Here is a 25,351-nt window from a genome sequence, read left to right as displayed (position 1 = left end):
TTGCCAAGAGAATGTAACTTGTAAATTTAAGAGTAAGAAATATATTGGGAATCAGATATATATTAAAAATCAAGGTAGGAAATATTTTTTTAAGAACTTGCTAAATCATATGTGAAAATTAAGGAGTTTGCTGTTAGGAATTATGTTAAGAATATTTGTGAAAATGTACTGAAGAGTTAATATGTCCAATTAGGCCTCTGATCATAACAGGTGCAGATACTGGATAAGGAGATATGACTGGCTAATGCCATGTTGCCAAGAATAGAACATGATTGGTCAAACCTATGTTGCTTTGGGACTAATGTATTTGGTTGAAAACTCAAAGTTGAATGTCATTGGCTGAATATGATGTAACATCTAGTATCCAAGCTAACGGTATTTATACCCCAGAGAGCTCAACCTGAAAATCTCTCTCCACTTCAACTGGGAACACTGAGCTGAACCCTGAACACCCAAATGCTCTTTCAGAGCCCAAGTCTTAAGGGCTCTTTTCAGAGCTGAAGACCCAAAGATTCTTTTCAGAGCCAAGAACTTTAGCCTACACTGATGGACATGAGCTCCTGAGACAGTGCAGGATTCTGCCCATATCTCTGGACCCTGGCAAGATTGAATTCCTTAAGTAGCTGAGAACCTCTGGCTACATCAACCTGTTGAACTAGTGGAGAACGCCCCCGAGTGCACTAATGACCATGAGAGGCAAAAGAAGATGATGAGATGGGATCCCGGGGTGAGTGAGTGTTCTCCACCTTTACTGAATCAATATGTGATGAAGTTATGAATTGCAATGTAGATAAATCACAATTAACAGTTTGATACTTGTTATGAATCAATGAATCAGCATTTTGTGATGAATTTATTATTTGGAATATAGGTAAATTTCAATTGTTGCTGTGAGTTAGTTAATTAATAAATTGTAATTAGCTTTTGTAATATGTCTAGGAGTAATTAATTAAGGCTCAAGGCTCATGACAGTAACCATTATCGTATTTGACACATTTGTGTCACAGTGTTCAGCATTATAGCAATGATGAGTTACCTCTGTATAGCAAGTGGACAGACCAGGGCTATATGACATAGAAGAATGTATGACCAAAAATAATTAAAACCAGGCCCAATGGATCTACAGTATTTTAAAATTCCTGTATGTCCAAATGCTGGTGGACCCTGGGCCGAGATTTCCAATTCTTCTAATTGGCATGTCCCGTCTGCTGACACCCACTTGAGACAAAAAAGAAAACCATAAAAGACCTCTCGAGAGGCCATCCTAAGATTTAACTTGAACTGAGATTTACAACACACTAGCCCTCAGCCTGCAAGCGTGGCATATATAAAAAGTATATATAAATTTACACACAGACAAACACACACACACACACACACACACACACACACACGCACACATTATATATATATGTGTGGTTTCTTTTTATATGGAAAATCTGATGGCTTTGTGGTAAAAAGTGGTGCTATTAACCCAGATGCACATGGTTCAAATACACCTGCTGCTCTGCTAGAAAAGATAACCAATTTCAATGTAATTTACTCCCTCTTAAAAACTGCTGAAGGTTCAGCTATGAGTTGGCTTTGATTCAAATGGTATATGGTATATACATGTAAATATATATATATATATATATATGTGTGTGTGTGTGTGTGTGTATGTGTATGTGTGTGTATGTATGTATATATGTATGTATATACACACACATATGCACACACATACTCTCACACACTTATTTTTCTCTTTAGGGGAATTTAAGTTGCTGCTAAGTTTTCTTTATTATAAAAAAAATTCTATATGTATTGCCTTCTGTACAATTGTACAATTGCCTCCCTAGAGAAAAATTGTGGGTCTTAGAATATGTTCATCTTCAATTTTACTAGATATTGCAAAATTGCTCTTCAAATTGTTGTGCCCATTTAAATTCCCACTATTGGGTTGTAAGAAATACATTTGCTCTACATCCTTGTCAAAACATGTTATTGCTAGACTCTGAAATGTTGCCAATCTTGAACTGTGAAATGATTTCTTATTGTAGTTTTAACATGATATCCACTTAGCACTGGTGAGGTTAACATTATTAAACACTAACCATATTTTTATTCTTTTTAAAATGTTTGTTCCTATATCTTGGTTTCTTTTTGTTTTATTGTTTTTATTTCTTTTTCTCTCATTTTCTTAAAAACCACAATATGTCACATTTTTAGATATAGAATACTATTTCTTTGTGCATTTTATACCATACTAGTATGTATCTTTGTATTCTCTCTATTTGTGGTGTGTGTAATAAGGAATAGAGTGTAATAAGTTGGTTGTAACAAATACTCTTATCAAGTGTTTTCCATGATTGGTAATTTTTAAATAACTCCATATCAATTTTGAGTCACTCATGTATTTTCTGATTTTGCATCAGCATTTTTAATAAATTGGTTGTTAATTTTATTTTGTGCTGTTGAGTTGGAATTTACACATAGCTGACCCTCTAGTGGACTTTCAGAGGCAGTAAATCATACAGGATTGCCCATCATTTTAAAGTTTACTTTCTTCGCTCAAAGTAAGTTTTGGTTAAGGATTTAATTTTGTTTCTGCATGAATGACCCATTTTCCAGAATTTTCAATGACTATTCTATTGCCTTAATTATTATTAAAATATAACTCATGTAAATATTGTTTTCATAAATGAGTTAATTTCTTGATTCACATTTTACTATCATACTCTACTCAGTTATAGTCTATAGTGCTTATTATATCCTCTCTTATTCTATTTTTATCCTGGTGCATAACCTCAATACACATCAAAAAGCAATTGCTCAATAAAATGAGAGTATATTCCATGGGAGAAAATCAAGAAGTATACCCCAAGATTATGTTCTTCTGTTATACTTTTTAAATATTGAATGGTATTGTGATAAAATAACATGAGAACTTGGATTATATAAAGGTGGTATAAAAATTATAGCAAGACTCATTAATAATTTCTACTATGCAGATAACATAACCTTGCTTAGAGAACACTGAAGATTTGAAATATTTATTGATGGCTATCAAAGCCTTAAATATGAATTGCTGTTCTTGTTGTTGTTATGTGAAGTCAAGTTGCTTGTGACTCATTGTGACCCTATGTACAAAAGCCCTAAACCCTGCTCTATCCTGTACAAACCTCTCCATCTCTGACACACTTACTCTCACCACCCCAATCACAGAATCGATCCATCTCATAGAGGGTCTTCCTCCCCTGTCCTGTCCCTCCATTCTCCCAAACATGATGTCTCTCTCCAAAGACCAGTCCCTCCTTGCAACATGCCCAAAGTATGTCAGAAGAAGCTTCAGAATCCTTGCCTCCAAGGAACATCCCAGCTTTACTCTCTCTAGGACAAACCTACTTATTCTCCTAGCAGTCCACAGTATATTCAACACTCTTTTCCAGCACCACAGCTCAAAGGCATCAATTCTCATACATCTCAAAAGGTTGAAGAATTCAATCTCTTCATTTTACTGGGAACCACAATTAACCATCATGGACACAGCAGTCAAGAGATCAACAAGACATATTGCACTGAACAAATCTATTGCAAAGGACCTCTTTAAAGTTAAAAGTAATTATCATTCTAAGATCTAAAGTTTGTTTGATGCAGGCCATGGTATTTTACATCACCTTTCACTCATTTAAGGAGAAAAAATGGAATAATTTATTGAGTTGCACTGGTAATACACAGATACATATCTCTAATGGTTCCACTACGCCAGCAGTAACAATGCAGTGAGACGTGTAGTAGTCTTCTTCCATAAAGGTTTTCAGCCTCTGAAATTCAAAGAAAAGCTGTTTTGAGTGAAAAACTACTGGAAAACAGTGAGTTGTTGGTGATGGGTCTTTTGGTTTTACTTGGTTTTTATATGCATGTGAAAGTTGGACAATAGATAAGGGATACTGGAAAATAATGCTTTGAATTATGATGTTGGCAAAGAATATGGAAGGAAGTATGAAACGCTAAAAGAACAAATGTACCTGTCTTGAAAGAAGTGCGCTCAGTATGCTCCTTGGAAGCATGGATAGAAATAATTTATATATGTTGTCAGAAGACAGCAGTCCCTGGAGAAGGACATCATCGAAAAAGAGGCTCTGAAAAATAACAATGTCTTCAAGGGAATGAATCAACACAGTGGTTACAACAACAGACTCAAAACACAGGAGCAATTGAGAGCATGCTGTAGGAGCAGTGTTTTGTTCTCCTTTTTAGAGATAAGGCAGAAGCAACTGTAGGACATCTAACAACAGAAACAATGCATCTATCCTACTCTATGCTACTTTATAACTCAGCTTCTACTATTCCATCACCAACTGCTTTATTCATCAATTTGTCATTGGCCAATATAACACTGTTTAACTATTTCTAAATTATGTATTATTAGAGCCTCTTATTTAATCTTAAAAACTGTTGCTAATCTCTTCATTTACACATGCTTGTTTTTAAATATTTTGTCTAGGTTTCTAAAATAATACAATTGTATTTACATTAAAGTTTAATTTAGGATCAAGTTGTATCTTTAATATTTTTAGATTTAGATGTCCTCCACCAACATGTTCTGCATTATCTCATTATTTTTCTACACTAACATGATGTTATATTTTTACTGAATACAGTTCTCAGTATCTTTTAAATAGAGTTCCAATTTAAATTATTTTTTAGAATTATATTTTAGTCGATTTATAGGAATGAAATTTAGAAAACTTTTTATTCAATCTCCTCATTTACCATAGATTATCACTAGTGTGGCTTACTTAATGTATATTAACAGTAGATTCCAAACATTTGTATTTACTTTTTGTTTGTTTCCAATTAATTATAACTTTCAATTTAAAACTAAAATCAGCACTGGAGGTCAAGACTGCTCTCTAGCTCCCCTGGAGAAAGATGGGGCATGTCATCCCATACAATTTACATCCTTCAAAAATCCATCGAAGGGTCAGTGATGAGTCGTTTCTGAAAAGCAATGAATGTGATATTTTTGTTGTTGTTTTCTGGTGAATATATTGCTTATATATGTAAACAATTCCTTTTTTGTTACTTTTCATATTTTAAGTAGATAATTAGGACTTATACTATGAAGTTTCAGAAACACACAATTTTATTCCAGGAGATCAATAGCTATGCCTATTTTTAATTCTCCACTACATTATATTTGAAAATGTTCTGGTATGGTCTCTGACCTCTACTTTCAAAATTGTGATTGACATTTTTTTTTACCTTTTTTGCCATTTCCTTTGTCAGATTTTGGTTTTTAGAATTGCACTACAGAAAGTATGGTATGTGAACTGTTGTTGGTCTCTAAACTATTATTATTGGACCACAATAAAATTAGGACCTTGAGCTACAGTAATAATCAACTACTTCAGGCGCATGCCATTTCTGGTTTACCTGACTCCTTTAAGCAAGACACTCTATGTGAAGAAAAAGGCATATTGACTTATATTGTAGTGCAGTCTCCTTATATCCTTGCAACTAAATAAGAAAGAGTTGACTGGCTGATTTAAATTGTTGGTTTTTAGATTGTATTAGTCATATAATGAATTTAAAAACAATTTTCTTCTACTTTAAGTGCAAGTTTTTCTGAGCTTGTATTTGTTAAGATGAAAGTTATACAAGTCGTTGTTGTTAAGTAATGACAAGTCCTAGACAACTAATAGTGACTCTATGAACGAAAGACCTGAGCACTGTTCATAGAGTTTCCAGAGGCAAGCCATTTCAGAAGTGGATGCTGCTCCTGTTGCCAGGCTTGTTTTAATCGGGAAGCTCCACAAACACTGTCCACCATGGGTAACCATTACCACATTTGGCACATCAGTGTCACAGTATTTAGCATCACAGCAACCACAAGTTACCATTGCACAGTAGTGCACAGACAAGTGCTATACCACTTAGAAGAATGTTTGATAAAAAACAGTTTAAACCAGGCACGAGGGCCACAGATTAAAATCACCAACCTTGGGCTTGGTAGTATAACTTTCTGTTCACTAGACCAATGTAGTTCTCTCTATGTTGTTGTTGTTATTGTTGTTAAGTGCTTTCGAGTAGTAGATGATGTTACACAAGTGTTAGAAATTTTATTTTAAATAGTTTTATTATTTTTTTATAAGAGTATGTTTGTTGGAGTTAGAGTGCAAACTTCTAATGCAAATTTTTTCCTCATGGCTTAGTGACACAAATTATATTTTTCAGAAAAACTTTAGACATGAAAGTTGTATTCATTTAAATAAATTTTCTTTTTTATTAAATTAATCTGTTATTTATCAATAAAAGTATCCCCATTTTCTTGACTACTAATGTTCAATAGTAATAAAGGTTGCTCATCTTGTTATCATATGGATAATGATTGGAAGAATAGGAATTCCAGAACACTTAATTGCTTTAGTGAAACCTGCCCATAGACCAAGAGGCCAAGACCATCCAAACAGGATATGGGAATACTCCATTGTTTAAATCAAGAAACATGTGCTACAAGGTTAAGTCCTTTTATTATATGTATTCAGGCTGCAGCCTGAGCAAATGACCTGAGAAGCTGGACTATATGGGGAAGAATGTGACATCAGGATTGGATAAAGATTCATAAATAGTCAGGAAACTCTCCAAAGTACAGAAGAGCAACAGTGTCAGTGTAGAAACTAAGATGCACCTGATTCAGGCCATGGTCTTTGTAATTATATGCTATGCATCAGAAATCTGGACAACGACTAGGGATGATAGATAATGGATGCCTTTGAGATGTGATGCTGGAGAAGAGTAATGAATACACCATAAACTGCTAGAAGAACAAGGAGGTTTGTCCCAGAAAGGGTGAAATGAGACTACTTCTTGGAGGCAAGGGTTCTGAAGCTTCATTTGACATACTTTAGACATGTTGCAAAAGGGGACCAGTCCATGTAGAGGTACATCATGCATAGGATGGTGGATGGACATTGCAAGAGAGGAAAACCTTCAATGAGAAGGTGACTGGGGTAATGAGGGTAGGTGTGTTAGAGACAAGGTTGACACAGGATAAAGCAGGGTTCAGAACTGATGTACATAGGGTTTTATGAGTCACAAACTACTTAAATAGCACATAATAACAACAACAAGCCTTGTTATTTCAAGGGAAAGTCTTTCTAATTTTAAATGTCAAACTAGGAGTACTTTTGTCTATCAAACCTGTATAAGTTAATAATTGTAAATGTAACATGAAAAAGCAACTAGGGAAAGATCTAAAATGTAAAAGAATAAAAAATACTGCATAGTTCTATAATAATACAAAAAATGAAATTCATATTGCCAACCTTTTGTTCATAGGGTAGCTATGAGTCGTCTACAACTTGACGGCACCTAACAATAATAACAACTACATTGGCCTAGTGGACAGAAAGTTATGCTACCAAACCAAAGGTGGGTGATTTTAATCTGCGGGCCTCAGGCTGGGTTCAAATTGTTTTTATGTTAAACATTCTTCTAGGTGGTATAGCACTGGTCTGTGCATTGCTGTACAGAGGTAACTTGTGGTTGCTTTGATGCTGAACACTGTGACACTGATGTGCCAAATATGATGATGGTTACCCATGGTGGACAGTGTTTGCTGGAGCTTCCCGACTAAAACAAGCCTGGCAGCAGGAGTGGCATCCACTTTCAAAATGGCTTGCCTCTGGAAACTCTATGTATTAACAGTGCTCAGGCCTTTAGTTCTTAGGGTTGCTATGAGTCATCTATGACTCAATGGTACCTAACAACAACAACAACCCAAATGTATAATCTCTGCAAAAAATTGTTAATGGAAACTCATTTTGTGAGGAAAAATAAAAACATTATCAAATATTTTCCATTCAAGGGGAAAGTATTATTCATTGAGGTTGGGAGTTGTGAATAATAGAAGTCTCCGTCTCATTCCATTACTGTCAAGCCAAAACAGACTCACAGCTTATTCCCCATTGGTTTCCCAAGATTTAAATCATACAGAAGGAAATGACCTTTTGAACGGCTGGTAGAGTCACATCCCTAGAGAGACCTGGCCTTTGGCACAAGTGTCTGGTGACTACACCACTAGAGTTCTGTCTGGAGTTTTGCTGTTAATGTAATGACAGTGCTTCTTGACAGTTCAAATCCACCAGATGCTCCATGGAAAAAATATGAGCAAAAATCTTTCATGGAGTTTCCAGGCTCCAAAAACCTACTACAGAGTCAGTTGTAAGTCACTTATGACTGAAGGGCAACCAATGAGAACTCTTAAACAAAAAGAAGACAGAATACGTCTTCAGAGAACATCACTTTTACTGTTTCTTACAGCCTCTCTAGGACAGTAAAATATATGAAATAAAAACTTATGGCTGCAATAACCTAGTGCCCAAGTTGTCAAGGCATTTTTAAATATTTTATATATTATTAGGCGCTCTGGTGGCCTAGTGGCAAGAAACTGTGCTGCAATCCCAAAGGCATGTGTTTTGAATACTACCAGCTGCTTCATGGGAGAATTATGAGCAATTTCCTCCTGTGTGATTAACTGCCTCCGAAAACCTGCTAAAGGGTCAGCTATGGGTCATTTTCTACTCAACGACACACAGCAACAATTATTAGTCAAACTCAAACTCTTTTCCTTTCAGTCAGCTTCACCTCAAAGGTACCGTCCATCAGGTTTTGGAGGCTGTAAATCACAACAGGATGAGACTGTTCATCTTTCCTCTGCAGAATCACTGATGGATTTGAATAGTCAGAGACACAGGGCCTTTAGGTAAGCAGCACAGTTCCCTAAAGACTATGACATCAGGGCTTACATGTCTATTATTTACAATGAAATTGAGACGATAAATATTTAAGTAGATATCAAATCCCCCCCCCGAACCAAAACAGAACCTGTTTTTTTCTTAATGTAACTATTTTATGTCTTATAAACTTTAGTCAACCAGGGTACTCTTTAGAGGAAGGAAAGATGAGACTTTGTCTCCATATTTGAGCTCAACATACTAAGAGGGGCTAGTTCTTGGAAAAAACAAATCATGCTGGGAAATATGAGGGGTCAGAGAAAGAGAAGAAAACTCTCAACAAGATCCATTGAGACAGTGGTTTTAACAATAGGTTCAAGCACATCAGATACCTGATGTTCATAGTATCTATATGAGCTGTGGTGGGCCCAAAGGCCCCTAACAACAGCATAATGATATAACTGATTCCTGTACTGAAGCATCATGCTTATTCACACAGGTGGAAAGAGGGATTATACTATGAAATGTCAGTTTCTGGAATTTCAAGAGAAAAGGGGTGAATTTTTTTTTTCAGTGTAAAATACTATGTAAATATTTTTCCTAGTTGAACCTTTTGGAAAGTAGTCACTTTCTTTTTATCTATGGATTTCACATCTATGAATACAACCAACCACAATCAGAAAATATTCTAAAAGTAGAAGCAATTGAATGCTCAAAACAATTAAAAGGCTAAAAGGTAGGTAAGTGTTATTTATACAACACCTATTTTTGTTAGAAATTATAAGTGATCTAAAAACATGTAAAGTATATGGGAGAATGTCCATTCACCCATACTATATTCATCCGTACTGTAAAAAGTAATTGGGTATCTGAGGATTTGGGGTTTCTTGAGTATCATGGGACCAATTCCAGGGGTATACAGAAAGAGTAGTAGGTAGGTGGAGAGGTTTAAAAAATTTATACTTGGGACTTAAAGGTATCTGTTATTACAATAAGAGATATAACATATTTTAGAAAATTTATGTCTACATGTTTGAAAATTGTTTTTAAGAATGTGGAAACATATTTTAATTTTAAAATTACTAAATTTTCACAAAAGTTGTTATGATGTTAAATTATCAAAAGTGAGTTAATGAGGATTTTACATTAAAAAACCAGTTAAAAATAATGTAAAAATATCATTTATGCAAATCCATCAATTTATGTAATTTAAATTTCATGGATTATGGAATTAAAAATAATGAAAAAGAAAAGAGATGAGTCAGTTCTACACTACTAAATTATTACCTCTCAGAGTTGAATGTCAGCAGAGTATTTAAATTTATCATTTTCTAAACAAGGCCCCAGGAATTGATGGCATAGCAATTGACATATTTCGAAAAACAGACACTGTCCTGGATGCACTCATCAAGTTGTGCCAAGAAATCTGGAGGAAAACTACTTGGGCAACTGACTGGAAGAGATATGTATTTATTCCCATTCCAAACAAAGGTGACCTGATAGAGTGCTGAAATTATATAACAGTATCACTGATATCATATGCAAGCAAGATTCTGCTGAAGATTATCCAAAAATGAAGAGCACATCAACAGAGAACTGTCTGAAGTTCAGGCTAGGTGTAGACACTAAGGATATTATAGCTAATGTCAGATTGATCTTGGCTGAAAGCAGAGCGTACCAGAGGAATATCTGTGTTTCATAGACTATACAAAGGCATTTAAGTGTGTAGATCACAACTGTGGCTGACTGAGAAGAACACGGTTGTGCTTATGTCAAACCTATATTTGAACCAGGAGGCAGTCATCAGAACAGAGCAAGGAAAACACTTCATGGTTCAAAATCAGGAAGGGTGTATTCCAGGGATGTGTCCAAGCTCCATACCTTTTAATATGTGGATCAGATTATCTGGTATGCTAGGCACTACGAGGAGAAACGTGGCATCAGGATTGGAGGTAGACTCATCAACAATCTGCATATACAGGTGACACAACCCTGCCAGCTGAAACTGAGAAGGACTAGAAGCACTTTCTGCAGAAGGTCAAGGACTGCTGCATTCACTGTGAATTGAAGCTCAATATCAAGAAAACAGAGTCTCACCACTGGGCCTATTGGCAGCATCATGATAGAAGGTGAAGAGATTGAACTTGTTGACAGCTTCAGTTTCCTTGGCTCTATAATCAGTGCTCTTGGTACCAGTAGCCAGGAAATTAAAAGATGAATTGCACTGGGAAGGTCTGCTGACAGAGACCTCGCCAAAGTACTGAAGAGTAATGGTTTCAGTCTGGAGACTATGGAGCTCCTGGTACAGGCCATGGTCTTTGCAATCACTTGCTATGTATCAGAGAACTGGACAATGCTTAGGGATGATAGCAGGATAACTGATGCTTTTGAGCTGTGGTGCTGGAGAACAGTACTGAATATACCATGGGTTGCTAGGACAACAAACAAGTTTGTCTTGGAGAGGGTGAAAACAGGTTGCTACTTGAAGGCACGGATTCTGAAGCTTTGTCTGGCATATTTTGGACATGTTGCAAAGCGAGATCAGTCCTTGGAGAGAGACATCATACTTGGGAGGGAACAGCGCACGAGAGGAAGATCCTCGGTGAGATGGATTGATTTAGTGACTGGAATATTGGGGATAGGCTTGTCCGAGACAATAAGATTGCCAAGGGATAGAGTAGGGTTCAAGGCTGAGGGTCGCTATCATTCACAGGCGACTCGATGGTACATAACAACAACAACAATAAATATAAATCATGAACTATGAGTACAAATTAGATATTAAGAATTTGGAGGAAAAGAAGACTTTACAAATAAAAATGTAAATATTACTGTCTCTAAGAAGTTTTTTACGATTTTATGTTAGTGCCAAATGGATGCTTCTTTTGAAATTTCTTCTGGATGTACTGTTTCTATTTTCCTTTTTAAAAAACAATATTTCACTTTTGGAAATCCAGACTCCACTAGATTGACCAAGTGAGGATATTTCTTTTAGGACAAAGTTCAGTATATCTCTTGGAGTTGTGGCAATAATGTCAGTAGGAATTTGTTAGTCACAATATTATTTTTATGTGTTTTAAATATTAATCTACTTAAGAGTGGGAAAAATTTTATTTGAAAGTATTGTTATTGTTGTGTACTATCATTTGGAATGTACCCATAGCTGATCCTCTAGTGGGTTTTCAGAGGCAGTTAATTGCACGAGAGGAGATTGTCCATCCTTTAACTGCAAAGTAGCTGATGGATTTGAACTGCATGGTTTTGGAGACTGCAGCACAGCTTCTTGCCATTAGATCAATATATGACATAAAAAATAGCTGATTTAAAAAAATATTTTTTAGATATAGGACTTTCTGGGATATTCTTTGACTGTTTATGTCTATTCCTGATTTCACAAGCATTTTTCAATAATTTTATCCGGTGGAGTTGTCTACATGGAATAATAAATGTTTATACACAGCAACTGGAGCTGGAACCCAGTTTGGAAGTCATCTGCAGCAGCCATTTCTACAGAGGCTTGTTTGCTGGTTCTATGAGGATTAAGGTAGAATGTTGACTCGCTAATGGGTGTGAGATGACGTGATTTCACCTCCCATTTAAAAATATATTTGGACCCTTGAGTCTGTGGCCCTCAGGCCTGGTTTTAATTGTTTTTGGTCAAACATTCTTCTAGGTGGTATAGCACTGGTCTGTCAATTTGCTGTACAGAAGTAACTCTTGGTTGCTGTGATGATAAAAGAGGTGTTAAATGCGATAATTAATATCCAGAGTGGACAATGTTTGGTTGAGCTTCCAAATTAAAACAAGCTTGGAAGCAGAAGTGTCATCCACTTCTGAAATGGCTTGCCTCTGGAAACTCTATCAAAGTGGAAAAACGATGAAAGTTATACAAGTGTTTATGTCTTTTGTTCATAGGGTCGCTATGAGTTATCTATGACTCAACAACAGCAACACCAACAACAACACACAGTAACTGCCATAATGGTCTCTAGTGTGTCAAAGTTGTTGTTGTTGTTGTTATGTGCCATTGAGTTGCTTGTGACTCATAGCTACCCTATGTACAAGAGCCCTAACCCTGCTCTATCCTGTGCAAACCTCACTGTCTCCAACAAACTCACTCACACCACCCTGATAACAGAATCGATCCATCTCATCAAGGGTCTTCCTCTTCTGCACTATCCCTCCGCTTTCCAAAATATGTTGTTCCTCTCCAAGGTTCAGTCTCTCCTTGTAACATGCCCAAAATATGTCAGACGAAGCTTCAGAATCCTTGACTCCAAGGATAGTTTCAGATTCAATCTCTTCAGAACAATACTGTTTGTTCTCCTAGCAGTCCATGGTATATTCAACACTCTTTTCCAGCACCACAGCTCAAAGGCATCAATTCTCTTTCTATCATCCCTAGTCATTGTCCAGCTCTCCGATGCATAGCACGTAATTGCGAAGGCGATAGCCTGGATCAGGTGAACCTTAGTCTCCAGCCTCATGTTGTTGTTCTTCAGTACTCTTGAGAGGTCCCTGACAATTGACCTTCCCAATGCAATTCGTCTTTTATTTTCCTAGCTCCTGTTACCAAGAGTGTTGACTGTGGAGTCAAGCAAACTAAAACTGTTCACTATTTCAATCTCTTCACCATCCATACTGATGCTGCCAATTGGCCCAGTGGAGAGTAAAGTAAAAGATAGAACAAGGTTCAGATCTGTTATTCATAGGTTTGCTATGAATCATACTCGACTTGATGGCACTTAATAACAATGATGTTATGCATATGTCTCCCCACTGCTGTTCAGTCTATTCCAAATCATAACAGCCCACAGTCTTCCTGATGGAAGATTCCCTGGTAGACTCAAACTGTCAACCTTTTGATTAGCAACCTGACTAGCAACATACTAAATGTTAACTGACTGAAGCATGTGTGTGTGTGTGTGTGTGTGTGTGTGTGCATCCCAGACACTGACCTGAGCAGACTTCATCGTTTCCAAGGAGTAAGCAGACAAAAGATAGCATAACCAGAACCTAAGCCTCTCAGCCAGACTCTACAGGTATTAGGACTACAACATTATCTGGCCAGTTTGCTACATTGGGGAGATAGTTTGAGATAATTAGAGAAAAAGACTTGCACAATGCTGCTTACTTCATAATTTGTGTATATATATATGCTCGCTGGTTCATAGTTTGCTCTTCTGAGTACAGTATGTGTCTGTCAGTTACTGTACTAAAGTAACTTACTGTGATTCGTTAGTCTATACCATCACTATTTTAATAACTGCTAGTTACACACAGTAGAGAGGTTTAAGCAGAGCTACCAGATTAAGACAGACTAAGAAGAAAGATTGACCATCCTCTTCTAAAAGAAGCAGGCCTTATAAACCTTGTCAACAATTCAGAGGAACACTGGTAGACACAACTAGAGGTAGGACCCTTGAGTGGGAGATATTTAAAAATCAAGAGAAAGAGCTGTGGCATCCACTAAAAACTGGAACTTGGAAAGTACAAAATAGGAAATGGGGAAAATTAGAAGTTGTAAAAAAATGAAATGGAACATACAGAGATTGATATTCCAAGCATTACCAAGCTGAGATGGACTGGCATTGGCCACTTTGGATTATACAATCATATGATTGACTATACTGTTAAGGAACAACTGAGAAGAATGATGTTGCATTCATAGTAATAAAAACCATTCTAAGATCTATCCTGAAGTAGAACGCTGTGTTTTAGAAGGCCATAACACCAGATGTATTATTGCTGATGTCATGTAGATCTTGACTAAAAACAGATAATATTAAGAGAATGTCTATTTGTGTTTTGTTTGACTGTATATCATGACAAACTATGGCTAACTGAGAAAAATGTGAATTCCTGAACACCTGATTATATTTATATGAAGCCTATACCTAGACCAAGAAGCTGTTGTTCAAACAAAGCAAGGGAACACTGCTTAGTTTAAAATCAGAAAAGGTGTGCATCATGGCTGTAACTTCTCTCCATGTATCTGTATGCTGAGAAAATAATTTGAGAAGTTTGGCTTTGTGGAAACAAGTGTGGCATCAGGTTTGGAAGAAGGCTCAGCAACAACTTGCCTTGTGCAGATGACAAAATCTTACTTCCTGAAAATGAAGAGGACATGAAGCACTTGCTTCAAAATTTCAAAATCTTCTGTAGAATACTTTAAAATTTTCTAACATTAGACAAAAGAGAACTGTTATATAAACATTAGATTAAAAGAACTGTTATATTACTTTTTAAATCTGCTTACATCCAAACCACTTAGTTTACAGAGGTGTTCCCAGATTCTAAACACCAGGAGTAGGAATAAGTCAAACAGATCAATTGCTGTCTATTGCTTCTTTGTTTCTGTGTGATTTCTCACCGAAGCTTATCCACTGCGGCCATAATGGCAGTGTCCCAATCATTGCCGTGGTAATTCACTCATAAAATCGGGAGACGTTCCTTGTATTTCCATCACATATTCAGCCTTTTGTCTTGACATATACATAATTCATGTTCTAGAGCATCAGAGACCACAGGGAGTCGTTGAGAAAGGAATTCATCTCTCAAAACCAATTAAATCTTAATAGTGTTGGATTCAGGCTACTAGTTAAAAACTCCTTCATGTTTAAGTCTCTAATGTGTTTTCTACCTGACACTGCTAAAAAGAGCATGGCTTTTGCTAAATGATACAATTTGCAGTAATATTTGATAGTAATATCTGTATCAAATGATGAGATAATGGCTGAAGAATTGTATTCTTATTGTTACTTATGTAACAATATAAAATAGCTACATAATTATAATTATATGCTGTACTTAACTAGATAATATACATTTATAGGAGCTCTGGTGGCCTACAGGAAGAAGGTACACTGCAATTCCTAAGGCACATGGTTCAAATCCATTAGCTACTCTGGCAGAAGGATGGGCAGTTTCCTCTCATGTAATTTACTGCCTCGGAAATCTCCCTCGAGGAATAGCTAGGAGTCTATTCTGACTCATCAGCGCACATCACTACCAACATCACAAATACACACACACACACACACACACATCTCTCTCTCTCTCTCTCTCTCTCTCTCTCTCTTCTCTCTCCCCCCCCTCTCTTTCCTATAATCTGATTCATAGCAACTCTTTTTACAACAGATTAAAAGTTGTCAGATGATGTGGCATTTTAACATCCTCCTCTAAACTTAATCCTGTTGTGACAGTATCTGTACCAATTAATCTTTGAATGTCTTCATCTCATTCATTGATCTTAGAATTTTCAAGATGATGTCCTCCTCTAAGGACTAACCCCTTCTGACAACATGCTGTAAAGTATAAGTGGCAAAGGTCATGTATACTACATTAGAAGATAATTACATTTCAAATATCTAGTTAGCCATAAAACAGCAAGATATTTATAGAGGTAAGGAGAACATTGTGAGATTAATTTAAATATATCCATTTCATAGATGAAATTTTTATTATATTGGAATGTTTTTAAGATATAAATCTGAAAAATGACTCAGAAGACTATACTTCAGAGAGCCATCAATAAAGAAATGAAACCGTTAGAAATAGGAAGCTAAGGAATACAAATATAAATGACACAAAATTATTACTTGAGCTAAAATGTATTTGGATTATACTATTCTGGCAATGTCACATACTGAATACTGTGTTTGAAGAACTTGGACTTCTTAATTGCTAATTCTGTTCTATCCAGGTTATCCTAAAATATAAATGTCAATCAGAAGAAGGAATAAGAAAATTATAAACATAAATAAACACACCAATTGACAGCAGTGAGCAGAAAAATGACACCAGGCAAAGTTTAGAATAAAACTAACTAGATAACTAAAGATTGAGCCAAAGTCTATATCATGAAAAAAAGATAATTTCACAATGAATTTTTATTTTTATGGGAAATAAAATTTTTCATTTTTTAAATTCTGCAAAGGAAATGTGCTTATAAATAGTTTCCATATATCTGTGTAGATCTAATTGCTACAATTACTAATTGTGATATTTTGGAAATAATCTTTAATGTCTCTGACCATCAATTTTCTCAGCTGCAAATGAGTTGTTGACTGTACTACCCAGAGTTTTGCTGAGGATTATATGAGATAATGTATGTAAAATGTTTAAGCCTTATTAGATTCTTAGAACACTTCAGTAACCAGACTTTGTTAATCACCAAAGAAATGTTTTGGACTAGTTTCCCTAAAGAAATATAATTGTTGTCATTCCTATGTGATGTTGATTGGCTGTGACCCATAGGAACCCTATGTACAACAGCTCTGAACTCTGACTTATCCTGAGTCAATCTCTCTGTCACCAACACACCTACCCCCCATTACCCCAGCTTCTGTGTCAATCCATCACATCCTGGATATTCGTCTCTTACACTGAATCTCCACCCTTCCAGCATGATGTGCATCTCCAAGAACTGATCCATCCTGGCAACATACTCAAAGAATGTGAGATGGAGCTTCAAAGTCAGGAAATCAAAAGATTAATTGGAAGAATCTGTTCTGGAAAACAATGTGTTAGAATTTTGTAAATAAACTACTATAACAACAACAAAAACCCACAAAAAACCAAACTAACAAAAAAAATGGATTTTATTGGGGAAGTCTACTGTCAGAGACTTCTCCAGAGTGTTGAGGAGAAATGTTGTCAGCATAGAGACTAAGGTACACTTGATTCAAGCTATTGTCTTTGTAATTAGATGTTAAGCATGAGAGAGCTGGACAACTACTTAAGATGAAAGAAGAATTTATGCCTTTGAGTTGTGGTGCTTCAGAAGAGTATTGTCAGTGATTTTGAACATTTCTTAAGAATGGATTGAAAAAAATATCACCACTGGGCCAATTGGCAGCATCATGGCAGATAGTGATGAGATTAAGACGGTTACTAGATTTAGCTTGCTTGGCTCCACAATGAACACTATTGGTACCAGCATCCAGGAAATCAAAAGGTGAGTTGCGTTGGGGAAATCTGCTGTCTGGATCTCTCCCTATTATTGAAGAACAATGTCAGTCTAGAGACAATGGTGGACCCAGTCCAGGCCATGGTCTTCTCTATTACTTCCTATGCATTCGAGAGTTGGACAATAAAGATTATAGAAGAAGAATTGATGCCTTTGAGTTGTGGTGCTGGATAAAAGTATTGAGTCTACCAATAAATTGCTAAGAGAACAAATAGATCTGTTTTGGAGAGGGTGAAATCAGGCTGCTTCTTGGAAGTAGGATATTGAAGCTCCATCTGACATACTTTCAGTTGTTGTTGTTATGTGCTGTCGAGTCGCTTGTGACTCATAGCGACCCTATGTACAACAGCCCTAAACTCTGTTCATATGTTGTATATTTTTATTGGTGTGTGTGATGTATTGTGTACCATAGAGTTGGAACCAATCCATAGCTGACCCTCCAGTGGGTTTTCAGAGGCAGTTAACCTCACAGGAGGAGATTGTCTTTCTCCCACAGGGCAGCTGGTGGACTTGAACCATGTGCCTTCAGGATTGTGATGTAGCTTCTTGCCACTAGGCCATGCAAATAATAATTTATATACATTGTGTTTCAAATAATAATTCATATACATTCTGTTTCATTTTTTTCTGTAGGTGTTTCACACTTTTCTTTATTGAAATTATGTTTCATACAATCATTTCCATACATTGCATGTTATAAAATCAGTCACCATTGTATTGTGCCCATCATTGCCTCATCTATTCAGATCCTTACTACATCTTTGCCACTTCTTTTATCTTCTCCCTCCACCCACCAAATTGCATGACCCTGTAATTCCCCCTTACCAATCCTCACCTCTCTGCTCCTACATTTTCCCTCCTTGGATATAAATAATTTTAAATACATTCACAGCCCAGATTTATTAGATTTGCTAATTTGTGTTCTTAACTCTTATATAAAGTTGAAAGAAACAGTGAGTAGTTGGTCAAATTAGTATTCAATGATTATGTAGGTATTGGAAATTAAGAAACTATGAGGCTTTATTTTAACAAATTATTGTGATAAATTAAGGGAAAATTAGAAGAAGAAATTTGAAGAGCAAGAATGCATATAATTGGGCCATTGTGACAATTTATTGAACAATGAAAAACCAATGAATTAATGAGAGAATATTGACTTGATACAATTTATATTCTGGAGTTTCATTCACATTATTTGCTGACTGATTATATATAATAGAATATCCCGGAATATAATGACTATTCAAAAATATAGCCTACGTAGGAATTCTGAGTTTGAGATTTGGATTGGTAGTGGCAATAACTGAAGAACTTTAAGAAAAATATCTAGGTTAGGAAGAAGATATATGAGGCTGGTAACTTTGTATGTCTACTTCCAGAATGAACTAATATTTTCATAACTTCAGATGTTGCATATTATTTTCTGAGATATTTAAAGTATCATAATTGCTTAATGTGTGTAATGTTAGAGATTTACTTGGATAGACTAAAAAGACAATGAGGGTAAGCATTGTGAATGTGAATAAATTACCTAATACAATAATCTGTGATATTTTCTCTTAATAAGGATTTGTTTCAATTAGGAACATCATGAACTGATAGTACTTGAAATCTGGAATTGTCCTTGGAAAAAATTTAAGCCAATGTATGTGTTTCAGTAATAAGAAAACTAAGATGTACATGAAAAATCACATTGACATAACGAGGATCACATAGCTAATTTTAGCATGACCATATATTTTGAAAAGTAAGTTAACAAAGAAAAATTTCTAAAAATTTCATCAGTGTGGTTTCAGATAGAAGTGAGATTTATAGTGCACTCTTGAAAATGACTGGCCATAAATTACTCTTAGAGCATAATTCTGTTGCTAAATGTGTTAAATAACAGAATTGTGTGTATAAGTAAAAAATTAAATAGTTCTGTCATCGTTTCATAGTGTACAATCCTGAATTTGTATAGCCTTACTTAATTCAGTAAAGAACATTTCATACATGAGCTAAATTACATTCAATTTGATTTTGGCAAAAACACAACTTGACTTTTGGTAGTTATTACAAGAGAAGATATACATCCTACATGTGTGTGTGTGTGTGTGTGTGTGTGTGTGTATAACTTTGTTTAAAACTTGTGACATGAAAGTTGATTACATGCATACAGTGTTAGTATTTATTATTAGTATATTCTGTTTGATATTTGCGGGAGTGAAATGTCGTTGCAGCTACATCAGCCGTAAAAGCAGACAATTCTATTTCTCTTTTAGTTGTGATAAATCTGCTTCTACAATTGTCTTTTTTCCTCTTCATGATGGACAGTTAATTCACATCCTGTAAGCTTATGAAGTCTCTTCGGCACACCGTCATCTGGATTAAGTTCTGTTAATTATCACTGAAATGTTGGGTTTTCTGCATAAACTGTGAAATGATCCTTTAGCGGATAGACTGAATATGACTTTGGAGCTTCTGTTCTGTCAAACTCTTTGGTTCTGTGGTACAACACTTAGCCTCTTTGTAATTTAATTTCTTACTTTGAAATGTCACTTGCCAAATGCCAATTCGGCTCCCATCCTGGGCCCCAAACCCCTATCATAAATGTCACATATGATAAGAAATACATTACTTGGATTTGTGAGTACATCAGTAAAATTCTCAGAGATACAATATTGTTTTCTTTCTATGAAAATGTCCACATTTTGCACAAATATGGCTTTATTTCCATAGTACATATAATCCCACAAATTTCTGTGTTATTTCAGTGTCATTACTTATGGCTCAGGCCACACTTCATATAACATATGAATCCTATCTATAAATTAACGTTTGGTTACAACTTGACTTAAACTGCATTTTAATTTTTATTTTAATTACTGGCATAAATTATTAGATGAATTATTGCCTTATTTTTTCCAAGCTCAGAAATAGGCTTTCTAAGCCTCTCCAGTGCTTTCATTTTTTTTTTTAAAGTAAAGGGCACTGAAAAATAAGACATACTCAGAGGTCAATTGCTATTCTCCAAAGAGTGACTTTAAGTTATTTACACCTTCAGGGTACCTGAAATAGACTGTTATAAAAATATTTCAGCGGTGCAAGTTTCCATCAATAAAAAGACACTCTCATACTAAATCAAACAAAAATGTAAGGAAAAAAATGTAGAATAGCTTAGCTTTTTCCTGAGTTTCTGAAGTATTACAGTCAAATTTCTGAATATATGTCAAACTGTAAGAAGATTGCTTGATCTATTTATTGCACCGTTTTCATATTGTTTGAACCCATTTTGTGTATTGTACAATAGATAGATTTTTTAAGAATGATTTATATGCAACTCTTGGTGAGGGTCAACTTCTTATTGTCAATGAATTCACTGAAATGTAAAACTTGTATTTTACTAAATTCATCATTATCTTATAGTCCATTTAGTTGTTATAGAATGATTTTTTCCAATTTTATATCAAATTATTTGTATCCAATTTCATTTTTCTTTCATTTAGTATAACCATAAGTTCTTATACCCACAATAATCATTCAGGGAAAAAACAGAAAATCGGCATCATGCTTTCTGAAATTAAAAATTTTGATTTTAGGTATGACATCTTGTTTTATACTTCAAATAGACAACAATTGCAATGCAATATTTATCATCCCTAGTTGTTGTCAGATCAGTTCCAAGACATACGAATAACTTATGAACAATGGAATGAGTCATTGTCTAGTCTTGTATCACTTTAACCATCTCCAAAATGTTTTCACTTGATTCTTGCAAGTTCTCTCCAGCCCTGTAATTCGTCAATGATGATGTTGTCTTCTTGCAATTAATTTCTAATGGTGATGTGTCCAATGCAAAGTGTATAAAAATGTTCTGTTAAGATTTTCATTGGCAACATTATGATAAATGGAGGAGAGATTGTGGATCCAAGCATAATAAAATCATTGACAACTTAAATCAACATCGTTGTTTCCACAAGTCAAGAAATCAGGGACCTCTAAAGAGCATTAAAGAGCAATAATGTCAGCTTGAAGACTAGGATATGTCTCTGATGCCCTAATGGTAAGAAACCACACTGAAATAATGAAGGCATTCAGTTCGAATCCATCAGCTGTTCCACTAGAGATGAAGGACAGTATCCTCCCAATTAACTCCCTCTGAAAACCTACTGATTGGTCAGCTATGGGACAGTTCTGACTCAATGATACTCAACAATAGCAATAAAATCATGGGTTTCACAACTGCTTATGGTGCATCAGAAATGACTAAGGTTGATAGAAGAAGAATTGATGCCTCTGAGGTGTGATGCTGGAGAATACGGAATATACCTTCAACAGGGAAAAGAGTAAAACAATCTGTGTTGGAGAAAGTAACATTAAAGGTGCTCCTTGGAAACAAAAGTGATGAAAATTTATCTCTCATATTTTGGTCATATTGTTAAGAGGGGCCAATCCTTGGAAAAGACATTATGTTTGTAAATGTAGAGAGTCAGCATAAAAGAGGAAGACCCTTGACAGGATGGGTCGAGACAGTGACCATAGCAATGGACCCAAGTGTGCCAGAGATAGTGAGGACGGCAAAAAAATAGTGTACATTTCAGCTCCATAGTTTACAGGGTTGCTAGGAGTCACAGTTGACTCGATGGCACATTACAAAAACAATTTAAGAAATACCTCAGCAGGTCTTTCTTCCTGGCTGTCATAGTTGGAAACTCTACTAAAATGTATTCATTATTGGTGAACTTGTTGGTATTTCTAATACTAGAAGAATCGCTTCCAATGTATTTAGAGACAAAAAAATACAAAAGTACACTAACTAGGGTGTCTAGGGTAATTTTTGCTTTAAAAATATTTGGCAGGTGGAGAGATATTTACTTCTCACATTATTCTTAATCTGAGGGTCATGACCTGTGAACGAGTGGCAGCAATTTTAACAGCTCCATTCCCAGGTGGTTGTTGTTAGATACCATCAAGAGGAACCCACAGCAACCTTATGAATAACAGATCTTACAATTTCTTACACACTAGAGACCATTGCAGCAATCACTGTGTAAATCCATCTGATTGAGGATCTTCCTCTCTTTTGCTGTCCCTCCACCTTTCCGAGTATTCTGTCCCTCTCCAAGCCTCTTCTACCAACATTCCCAAAGTATATGAGATGAAGGTTTGCCATCTTTGCCTCTAATGAGCTTTCTGCTGCACTTTCTTCAAGACGTATTTATTTGTTTGCTTTGGCAGTCTATGGGATAATCAGTGCACTTCTCCAAAACCACAGCTCAAAGGCATGAATTCTTCTTCTGTCATCTTTATTCATTGTCCAACCTCAAGATACATAGCAAGGTATTGAAAAGACTATGGCCTGAATAGGACATACCTTAGTCGTCAAACTGACATCATTGCTCCTCAATAATTTGCAAAGATTCCTAACTGCAGACTTTCTCAACATAATTTATCTCCTGATCTCCTGACTGATGTTACCAAGGGTATTGATTGTGGATCCAAAAAGGATTAAATCATGGACCATTTTAATCTTTCCCATTTCAATCCATCATGATGCTGTCTATTGGTCGAGCGGTGAGAAATTTGTTTTTCCTGACTTTGAGATAAAATTCATATTGAAATGCTTCAAGCCACCCTCATGTTCAGCAAGCAAGGTTGTTTTACCTGCATAATACAGATTATTGATGAATTTTTCTCTGATCCTCATGTCACATTCTTCTTCATAGAGCCAGGTTCTCAAATGATTTGTTCAACATAAAGAGTGAATAGGTATGGAGAGAGAATACAACCCTAAAGCACACCTGTCTTACCTTAAAACCATGTAGTGTTCCTTCAGGGGAGCTCTGGTGGCCTAGAGGCAAGAAGCCGAGCTACAGTCCCAAAAGCATATGGTCTGAGGCCACCAACTGTTCCACAGGAGAAAGATGGTCGATCTCCTCCCATATAATTAACTTCCTTTTAAAACCAGCCAGAGGGTCAGCTGTGGGTCAGTTTCAACTCTAAGGTACACCACCACCACAACAACAGTGTTCCTTTGCTCTGTTCACATAACAGCCAATTCCAAAGTTAGTGAACTATGATGCTAGGTTATATATAATGAGTATTTATTTCATTCAAAGTAATAGGAATAATGTGTTTTCTGACCCTTATTTTATCTCAACTATCGTTACAATTCTCACAACAAAGTTCCACCTCTGTTTTTGCCTTAAGAGTTGGTATTTGAAATATAAATTCTCAAGATGATTTTTGGAGTTTTATCATGAATACCAAGTACTGCTAACAGAACTGCAAAATAAGAAAAATTCTATATTTATTTCCTAATTGGTAAAGTGGTAATAATCATGTTTTGTGTACCTCAGTTAATTCCATTCTGTATAAATAAATGTATATGCAAGTATTTTCAAGTCTGTCAGTCGCTATGTAAATACAAGCTGTTGATACCAGTATTTAGAAACTTTCACGACCAAAACACTAAGAAAGTAAAAGAGAACAACAAAAAGGACAAGTGTAGCATTGACTTCTTTCCACCTTACAAGTGAGTCCCCAGTGAGACTCAAGAAAGTAAAAAGAGACCATGAAATAGGAGGAATGGCAGCTGTGTAGACAGCTTCACAGAAGTCTGAGAGAAGATCCTGACATCACTGGTTAAATGAGATCCACAAGAATAAAACACATAAATGACCCTCCAAGACTCCAGGAGTAATGGCGCGAACTTGCCTAGTGAGAAGGATTTGGTATTTGGGCTTAACTCCTCTTCACTTTCAGCAAGCAAAGTGTGGCATCTACTTATCATATATTGTTAATGGACCTTCCTCCAATCCTGATACCTTAGTGTGCTTTCTTTATTAAGATTATTCTAGATTCTTATATTATTTGCTCAGCATATTGAATAAGTATGATAAAAGGGTGCAAGCCTGACCTACACCTTTTCTGATTTAAAGACATACTGTAGCCAGAGTACTCTTTAGAGGCAAGAATGATGAGGCTCCACTTTACGTACTTTGGGCATGTTGCAGTGTTGTTGTTATGTGCCGTCGAGTCGCTTGCGACTCATAACGACCCTATGTACAACAGCCCTAAATGCTGGTCTGTCCTGTGCCAATCGCACTGTCTCTGACATTCCCATCACGATTATCCCAGTCACTGATTCAATCCACCTCATAGAGGGCCTTCCCTGCATCTTGCTAGGAGGTGTTATTCCTTGCAGAAGGGCAAGGTGCTGAGAAGGGTGGAGCACTATAAAGGAAAGGAAGGATCTCAGCCAGGTGGATTCGCACAGTGAATCCGTAATGGGCTCTTGTGTATCAGAAAGTGTGTTTATGGCACACGATAAAACAGGGTTCAGATCATTTGGTCATAGTGTCGTTATGAGTCATACTCCATGGAACCTGAAAGCAACACCACAATGATTCACTGTTCATTCTTTTGACCTTATTCCTCAAAATGATGGTACACAGCAACAACAAAACCAACCTTCTCAAGGCTACACCCTCTCCAAGATATAGCTATTCATTCTTTTGACCATTCATGGGATGTTCAGTGCTCTTCTCCAACACCACAGTCCAAAGGCATCAATTCTTTTTCTGTCTTCCTTATTCACTGGCCAGTTCTTAGATACATAGCATGTTATCAGAAAGAGCATTTCATGAATCACACACACCCTATTCGTCAAAATGACACC

This window comes from Elephantulus edwardii, unplaced genomic scaffold (assembly GCF_000299155.1).
Source record: "Elephantulus edwardii isolate Elephantulus edwardi_28Jun2011 unplaced genomic scaffold, EleEdw1.0 scaffold00155, whole genome shotgun sequence".
Classification (NCBI taxonomy): Eukaryota; Metazoa; Chordata; class Mammalia; order Macroscelidea; family Macroscelididae; genus Elephantulus; species Elephantulus edwardii.
Note: the sequence above shows the minus strand (reverse complement) of the source record.